The sequence below is a fragment of the Uloborus diversus genome, chromosome 4 (genome assembly GCF_026930045.1).
Source record: "Uloborus diversus isolate 005 chromosome 4, Udiv.v.3.1, whole genome shotgun sequence".
NCBI classification, from domain to species: Eukaryota; Metazoa; Arthropoda; class Arachnida; order Araneae; family Uloboridae; genus Uloborus; species Uloborus diversus.
In genome coordinates, this window is record NC_072734.1 from 81,385,029 (window position 1) to 81,394,375 (window position 9,347).

General features: G+C 35.2%; 1 protein-coding gene across 1 annotated transcript in view; it reads right to left on the minus strand.

Moving 5' to 3' along the window:
- Positions 1–8,989, minus strand: part of LOC129219650 (protein FAM107B-like) — a 212,030-nt gene extending 203,041 nt beyond the window's left edge. Inside the window, exon 1 of the mRNA XM_054853922.1 lies at positions 8,870–8,989. The gene's annotated coding sequence lies outside the window, so the exon portion shown is untranslated. The remainder of the gene's footprint in view (positions 1–8,869) is intronic.
- Between the last annotated feature and the right edge of the window lie 358 nt (positions 8,990–9,347).

A 9,347-nucleotide genomic window follows, 5' to 3' on the forward strand; every position in this document is an offset into this window, starting at 1 on the left:
CCGAAAAAATAAAGTTACTCTCTTGTCTTTCACAGTGAGGAAGTGGAAAATAAAATCATTGTAGTGAAAGGTCGCAATGTACTCTTATTCTTTGTCGAACATGAACAAGGGCGCCCATATGCAAACATATTACAGTTATTAAAATTTGACATTTTTAATAACTTATTCAATAATTGCTGGAGAACAAATGTTTTTACATTTTTACAAAGAAAAAAGTACTAAAAAACAAGGAAGTTCTAATTTCCCCCCATATGGGCACCCTTGAACATGAACTGAATCCCAGGACATTAAGAAAAACAATATGACTGCATTTGGCCATTTATCAAATTGACAAATTAATAGAAAGTGCAATCGAAGAGTTACTCAAGTTTTTTTTTCATTATTCAAATTTTTACTTCCTTTTACAAAAAAGGAAGTATTGTATTCGCAAAAAAATTTTCACTCAAAAATCGGCCTTAATTTCCATTTTGCTCTCCCCCGAATGAATGTTAAGTTTTTTTTCCCGATCCGACTACACGTGGATATATGGCTAGGAACGTACAGGCACCGAAATATCCATTTTGACGATCCCCGAGTTAATTACAACGAGTTTTCCCGTGACGTCCGTATATGTACGTGCATATGTGTTCAGGGCCGTCCGTAGCTCTGACGGCGCCCGGGGCGAAAGTTTCCTGGCGCTCTCCCCCCCATACACACAGAAACATCAAGTTAGCTGTAACATCAGTGCATAATACATACATGAATTTCTTACATATTAATGAACAGAACAATCAGACGGCTATGCGTAATACAAATTAAAAGACAAGCAATGAACATGTTTCTAATATTTGTAAAACATTAATGCCCCAAAAACTTTTCGAAAAATGGAAACGTTAAAAATCTAAATATTTATCTAGTAAAATGCTATCGCAATTAATAAAAAACTAACAATTAAAACTGAATTGGTTATTCATATTGATCAAACTAAGTACACAAATAAATAAGTTGCTGATTATAAATAGAAAATGTATTTATCGAAGTAAATTACATCAAAATTAGATTTCGATCTGGACTCATCCAATGATTCTTTTCAAGAGTTCTTTTGTGGTTTTACTTGTACCAACTTAATACCAACTTTCATATGCGTTATAAACAAAGATGTTATTCTTTTGCATCAAATATTTGTAAGTTTTAGGGAGAAGCCCACAAATACTCAACAACATCAAAAATCGCTCAAAATTGCGTTTCGGAGCTCTAATTTCGAAAAATCACTGGCGCTGATATTACAAAATATGGCCTTACAAATTGCGTTTTAAGGCTTAAGTTTAAGAAAGTATTCGTGCAAGAGCCCCCATGCCGGCTTTCTTTAATATCACGAAAAATGGGCTTTTTAAACAACACTTAAAAAAATTTAGGTGGAACTGCCCCTGAATGCAAAACATGGCTTAAAGTTTTTGAACCATAATTTTAAATAATTTTCTTGGGAAATGCTCCGGATTCTCCCGTCCATAAAATATTCAAAGTTCGTCTAAAGTGGCGTTTTTGAAGCGTCAATTTCGAAAACTTGCAGGGGGAGTAGGAATTGATTTCAATCTATTAAAAAAATAATCGATCGGAAACAGTTTCTGAGCTCCCTCCCTAATGTCAATAAACATCACATATATAAGTCGCGTTTTTCAAGCTAAAATTGCGTTTTCAAAACTAGAAGTTTCAAACTTTTGACTGGACACCTTTTGATCTTTTTTGCTATCAGATAAAAAAAAAAAAAATCTGTTTCTTGTTCTTTCAATGTGCCCCTTAAAACTTTTTCTGGTCACGTCATGTCACTGCACGCAGGGGCAGAATTCAAGCAAATTTGGTGAAAACTAGACAAAGGAGAAGTGCCTTTTGTTTGATTCTAAACAATTATAATCTCAGAAATTGTATCTGCTTCAATGATACAAGAGAGAGGAATATTTTCGTGCCCTAGGAAAAAAAATAGAGAATCATTGCAATGATTCTGTATTTTGTGTTTTTGACTGTATCTATGATACATGAAATGAGGGGGCACCGCAAGGTGCCCCTAATTTTTATGCACTCGGGGCATTTTCTACGATGAGGGGGGCCTTGCTGCGCACCTCATTTCGTGTGAATGTCGTCGTGTTCCGTTGAAACGAGGGGCACCTTGCGGCGCCCCCTTATTTCATGGCGCCCGGGGCGATTGCCCCGCTCGCCCCCCTCTTGGAACGGCCCTGTATGTGTGTATGTATCTCGCATAACTAAAAAACGGTATGTCCTAGAAATGTGAAATTTGGTACGTAGACTCCTAGTGGGGTCTAGTTAAGCACCTTCCCTTTTGGTTGCATTCGGATGTTCCTAAGGGAGTTTTTTTACACCTTTTTGGGGGGAAATCATTATTAGTTTCAATGCTAACTCAAGTGGTGTTATAATTTGTCAAGCACTTGGCGATATGACTTTTGACCGCCAAGTTTAGTCACCAACTTGGCGAAAAATTTGGTGATTTTTTTTTTTTAAATTTTTAAGTCTGGTTTTAATCCGGCCAATGTTGGTGATATTTAAGGAGTTAACCACTGAATCACTTTAAAATTGCCAATAATGGGGAAATAAATCTGAGTAAAACGTTATTTTTGCTTCGGTTCGCAAGAAACTAGGGGTGAAAATATTTAGTGTTTCCTTGCTTACTCCAAGGCGCTATTATCATTAAATTGGTGTAAAAGGAAGTCATGTGATGCACACATCAGCTCGTTATTAGTTAACTTTGATAGCTTTGAAGCTAATAATTATCAGTTATTGAATACAAACAACTATTTTTTTTAAATAATGGCACGAAATAAGTTTTGTTTAGTTTATTAACTCTCAATTGCTTGTGGCTATATGTTCAAAACTGGTCACGCAACTACGAGTTCTTTGACAGACAAAAACTGAAGGTACTGTTAATTTAATCAACACGATTTTGTATCACGATCTATCAATACAATTTCTTTCTTTCGCACTTCTTCATACACATTAGTTACCGGAGACCCGGAGGTGGAGTGTTCCGAGCACCTTACCTTTACCACTGGTACCACTACCACCCCCTACCCGACCCGTATTCACAACGTTTAAATTTGGCAGCGATATTTACCAAAATCTTACGAATTCTACTATCGTCTGCAGCACCTCGTACAAGGAAACAAACCGAATAAAATAAAAAGTACCGCCTGCCAAAGAATGCACCAAAGCAGAGATCAATTCTTATTGTTCTCGAGGTGATGACAAAATCTCTGGCGAACAATGTGAAAAGCGATAGAATAAATGACGAGGAAGTTCAGAGACTTATTTGAAGAGGGAAAGACCATAAAATAGCCGGGTAGAAAGAAAGGAAAGGAATGATAGTAATAAAAAAATAATAATAGTGTATACAACTCAGCTCATCCTAACAAGGTATAGAAGAGTAAACAGAAAAATTCGCAATCATGCCTAAAATAGGAAAAGTTTTATTTTCAAAGAGTTTTGAGAGAACAATAGAAGGTTATAGACTTGGGTGGGGATGATTGCAGGAGGAGTTTTCGTATGGAAGTACATGAACTATTGTAGTAAATTTTCAATACATTGATGAGGAATAAATTTTAGCGCAATACCCGCAAGTTTTGCAATGCTTCAATAAATAATCGATGACTCCATGGTCACTAACAGGAAGGTCTTATCACAACAATTCGCAAAGTAATTAAGAAAACTTCATTCTGAATGAGTTTCTGAGCAGTTCAAGAAACGTGTTTTGGATTCCATACTGACAATAGGCAAATGTTGGAATTTGACGGTTCTTTTTCGTGCTTGATTCTCAGCGGAAACCAAGTAAGCAAGCTTGTACTGTAAGCAAAAGTACAATAAATGGCAAAAAAAAGAAAAAAAAAAAAAAAAGAAAAAAAAAGAAAAAAAAAAGAAAAAAAAAAGAAAAAAAAAGAAAAATTTGCAGATAGGTACTGCGCTTTACTCACGGCAGAATTCAGGAGCGTGTTTGATAATTTTCTACTTAAAAATAACCAAAAATAAGGACTTCCCGATGAGTATATATGTAATTTTCTTTTCTTTTCAGAAGATTCTATGTTCGTTTGGCTGTAAAGAAATTATGAATAAAAATCTGTCAATGAAATACCCCCCTTTTTTTTCAGTTCTGTCATCTACTAACAAGAAAAGTAACTAATAGTGCAGTATTGCCACATTTTATTTACCCTTATTTTAAGCGTTGTTTAGTAACCCCTACAGGCGACACCGGGACTGAGGAGGGTAAAATAATAGAGATAGTCAGTTGGAAACGTCTGAACAGTCTTTGATGCAGGAATTAGATGAAAACCCATGTCTGAGCTGCTTCTCCAAAAATTGCTCATTTGTACCATAATCGTTAACAAGTAAGGTAAAACACCAGTAGTCGCCACTTCATCAGTAGTGGCCACTTCAAGGTTTAAAGCGCACTAGTAGTGGTCACAGTGAAGAACATTTTTAAACTGTAGGTCTACAATATTAATTGCCCCTTTTGAAACTCAATGAGCGTTTAGCCCAACGTTTTCCAAATCTTCCCAATTTCTAAAAATGCCAGAATTTCAATTTGTTCAATTTTTTTCACAAACTTCAAATTTGATCCAGCAATGGCTGCTCCAAAATCTGATAATTTCAGTAGTGGCCTTCTAACATTCTCCCACCCGAAGAATTTACATTACTTACTATACATTCAAATAACTGATGAATGAAATTGATTCAATACGATAATTACATTAAGTACCAACAAAAAAATCACATTATTATTGTTCACTTTTTTCTTCAAAGTATATAAGCTTAAAGTGGCCACTACTGAAGCACTGGCCACTACTGCTTTACCTCATTTGGAGAAAATCGAGATTCATCGAACTTCAGTCTCACTTGATCAGAACCGCGGCACATTCTTAAAACAGAAGTTCTTTTCCGACAAGCACGTGAGCAGAGTTGATTTCCCGTGACCTTAATAACATTGGTCAGTGAGTGGTCCAGTGAAAGCTAAATGAGGCTTAAGATGGGAAATGTATCCAGATTCCAGCAGAATCGACAATTACAAAAAAGATCTATTTTTACTGGAGAAAAAGGCATTCAAGCATTTGGAATCATTTTGTTTTTCAGCACAACACTTGCGTTGTGCTATGTCAATCGCAGAACCAAAGCAGGATTTAGCGCAAATGTCAAAAGTGATAGAATTTAGGAACAAAATGCCATTTTGTTTGAAAAAAAGAAGTACGGATGTAACGTTTTACCAGCACGAATGTTTGAAGCAGAGATTTTGAATCTTACCAACAGAGAACAACTAATTTCCTCAGCGACGAGACGTTTGGAAAAAGTGTTACTCTTCAGAATAATGAAATTTGTACCTCAGAGTCATACTAGCGAAAGCCCAAAAATTGCGATATATTCCGCAATCAAGCCATATGAACTAATTCGTTAAAAAAAAATCTGTAATTATTTAGCAGTGCTAAAAGAGCAGAAATTCCATCCTTTGTATTCACCCGGCAAAAGTTTTCTTTCTCTTCTGTAAAGTAGCGATTATGTGACTTACGTTGTTCTGGCTCTGAGGTACAGAAATTAAGAAACATAAAATGGATAAGAAACACGCATTGAGTACGCTGTGAAAAAGAAACGTTGAACCGACCATATCCCTCTAAAATATGGCAACAAGGCAAGCAACACTTATATTGAACTGATATCTTTGCGGCAACACTATACAATCTTTCCCAACGGTTGTGCCGAGGTACAGTGGTACTCCTTTAAAGATCTCCAGTTGCTCCCTGACGTATTCCACCGATATAAAATAGGTATTATTCAACTAATCACAGCAAAAAAATATAACAGCTCATCTATTAAGTGACATAATATTCAGCATATGAGACACGAGGGCAATATTTTGTGGCATCACATGGTACTAAATTGCAGTGCAGAAAAACGTGTATTATTCTGTGTTCACGTTTTAATAAAATTAACATAACGATATTTTATTTTACTTGATGAAAAATTAGAATTGAAAATTTTAACCGCATTCCTCGTACATTTGTTACTGTGAAAGACCAAAATTGGAGAATGTCTCTTATCGCTGCTGATTCACCGTAAATATTCGGCCTTTTGTTAATATCTTTGGTGAATGAGAATTCTGATACTCACCGGGTAATGTCGATATTTAGCAAATTTCGGAATTTCACAGTAACACAGTCAATCAATTTCTTCGTGACCTTAATGTCTGTCTGAAATGGGAAAAACACGCATGATATTATGAAAAAAAAAAAAAAAAAAAAAAACGGAAAAAAAAGTTTCACTGAATTTCAACACTCACATCGATTTTGCGCGCAGATTTTTTATAACTATTTCTCATGATTTCTTTTCTGAATTCCTTTCTAAACTATCTATGAATTCAGGGCTTGCTGCTTTAAATGTCATTTCATCTAAAAGCGGCTAAAAGAGAACTTTCAACCCCACCCTTATGATGGAGTGGTTTACAGAAAAAGATAGAAAGTGAATGTCACAGAGTTTCCATTTTCAGCAAGGAAGTATTAGAATTATTTATTTCTCCTGAAACTGCGTACGGTTTCTTTAATCAGTAAAGTGATATTTCACTAATAAATTATTTTGCGTGCATCTTTTAGTGCATTAATATAATTTCTTCTTTTGTCTTATTTGCAGTTATGCTTGAAGCAATTACTTCGACATATGACGTATTATTTGACATACAGATAAATAATCCGAATATAAAGCGAGGATTTTAATTTAAACTTTTCACAAAAAAAAAAAAAAAAAAAATTGTATTCTGAAATTTTGAATTCAAATTATGTTTTTCGCAATCACGAGTCGCGACAAGATCCTACTTATTGGAGTTATTGTTTCTAGAAACGGCTCCCCCCCCCCAAGTCTGCGCCCCTCCTCTTGGGCGGTTACTTGTGTATAGCTGTGTATGTGTAGGCTTGTGTGTGTGCGTAAACCTGTGTGTATGCACGTTGGCGTGTGTGTATGTGTGTAAAGGCGTGTGTGTGTGAGTGTATGAGCGTGCGTGTATGTAGGACATGGACGCACCGACCAGGAGAAGCGGCTACCGTGGGACAGTCGCACCTGCAGAGGATGGTGGGATTGAAAAAGGAACCGGAACGTCAAGGACGGTAAAATAAAAACAATAAGCAATCGTGATTGCTCAAAAAAAAAAAAAAAAAAAAAAAAAAAAAAAAAAAAAAAAAAGCAAAAAAAGTAGCGGGTTGTCTTCTAAAATTAAATCATTAGCGAAGAATGGAATGACTGAAAGACATTCACAACGAAACATTTTATGTACATGGTTATAAACTTTTTGAGGAGGTGACGTTCAAAAAGAATTTTAGGGATTGAGATTTTTTTTCAAAAATCTCAAAAAATCAAAAGAGCGATACATTTATATTTTAAAATGTTTATATAGCAAATGTGGGGTGACGTGGGGTTGGAGAGAGAATCTCAAGAACAATTGGTTTTAATTCATAATTGCCAATCCTTGTATTAATTTATATACATACAAAGACTAATTCTACAGTTGCCCCAATGGCCCAAAAATTTCCTAATAAATTTTGTCTGACGATTCTGCAAAAATATCATCATTCGGCAAAATTTGGAGTTTTATTCGGCAAAAATTGAGAATTTCCGACCTCCCAAAGATTTAAGTTCGGGGTGCCCCTGGAAATGACCTACCCCTCAGAAGGTAAGTTGTGGCCGTGCTAGTGCACGTTTTGCTTTTCTAATGCATTCTAAAGCATACAATACTTAAAATTTTAAAAGCAGGGGTGCCTACTGGAAGGGGTTGTGAATGGGAGCAAGGCACAGACTATGCTATTGACATTTTTATGGTTGTGTAAGGGGTATTTTTCTTTTTGGGGAGGGGAAAGGCTCTCGTCCTAGAGAATCTTTGAGCATTAAGGGATGTGATTTTTGTCTTGGGGATGAACAGCCCAGTAAAATGAGTTCGCACGCTATACTAATTCATTCTTTAATACAACTTTAAACGATGCATCAATTTCGAATGATGTCTTCTAATTTTTCTTGGTAAAGTGAAAGAGAGAGTTTCTAAACAAGATAGTTTTGTGAAAAAAAAATGTATGTTCCAGAAAGGGAAACTTAATTACTCGACTGGTAAACTTAAATTCACCCCATGGCATATATGTAAGAAATATACAACTAATTTCAATCGAGAATGGAAGTAAAAACGGTGTAAAGATGAATGCATGCAGCAATGAAGAGGTTTTTCAATTATATAATTACGTGCCTTGAAGAAACATGAAAAGTTTTCACCATAGTATGAATATGGATTAAATTAAAAAAGTCAGCAAATGAAAAGAAAAATCGAACTCAAACATTTTTAGCAGAGTATCTGTAAAAAAACTCTTTTTTACAGAAATATTGAAAGGTACGTCGCCAATTTATCTGTTTCAAAATATTACTTTTCCTTTGAGAAATGAAAAGATAGACATTAACTACTAAATACAAACACATTTTTTTTGATATTATTTTTTTTCACCCTGAGAAGTATTGTAAGTTTGTTGAAAAGAGATATGTTTCCTACAAAATTTATAAATTTACGATATTTGACACCAGGTTTTCAGTTCAAAAAGAGTAAGTGTAATCGCAGGATTTAATGTTATGACATAAAAGCGAACTCGTAATAACACCGTGACTAATAGCAAACCATATTTATTTCATCCCATAACAAATCATTGAAAAATATCCATAAATTTAATCTGGTGATACGCATTTTAAGTTTTTAAAGCGGAATAAAAAACAAATCTTCAGAATGTTTATCATGACAACCTGAAACGGCAGTTCAAAGGAATATTTTTATACAACTAATTGTTCCACACATAAAAATAGAATTATAAAACTCGCTTACCTGCGAAGCGACAAAAACGCAACCTCGTTGCTTTCACCTGGATAAATCCAAAACTAAAAAAATAAACACACACACTCACACACACTTCCCGTGAGGTGGAGCAATTTCGTACCGATCCCAATGATGTGATAGATAACTTTAGCAGTTGTTAGAGGAGTTCCGCTGTTTTCTTCCAAGCGATCGTAGCGCCGTGTTGCGGTGCGAAATAGCGTGAGTTGAACTAGCCGACGAAAAAATAACGGAAGAAAATATACTTACGCTTCAGAGTTGTGGGTCGTATTCGGAACCAATTAATAATATTCTGGAATTTTTATTTGTTTATTTATGTTTCATTCATCGTTTTATGGATAAAAACGAATCACCAATGTCAACAAATTTGAAAATGAATTACCAAAATTCACAAGCAGATTATAATTCGGGCAGTTTGAAAAATTACCTAATCATCCGTTTTAGATTCTCTCAACTCTCACGCGTGCAT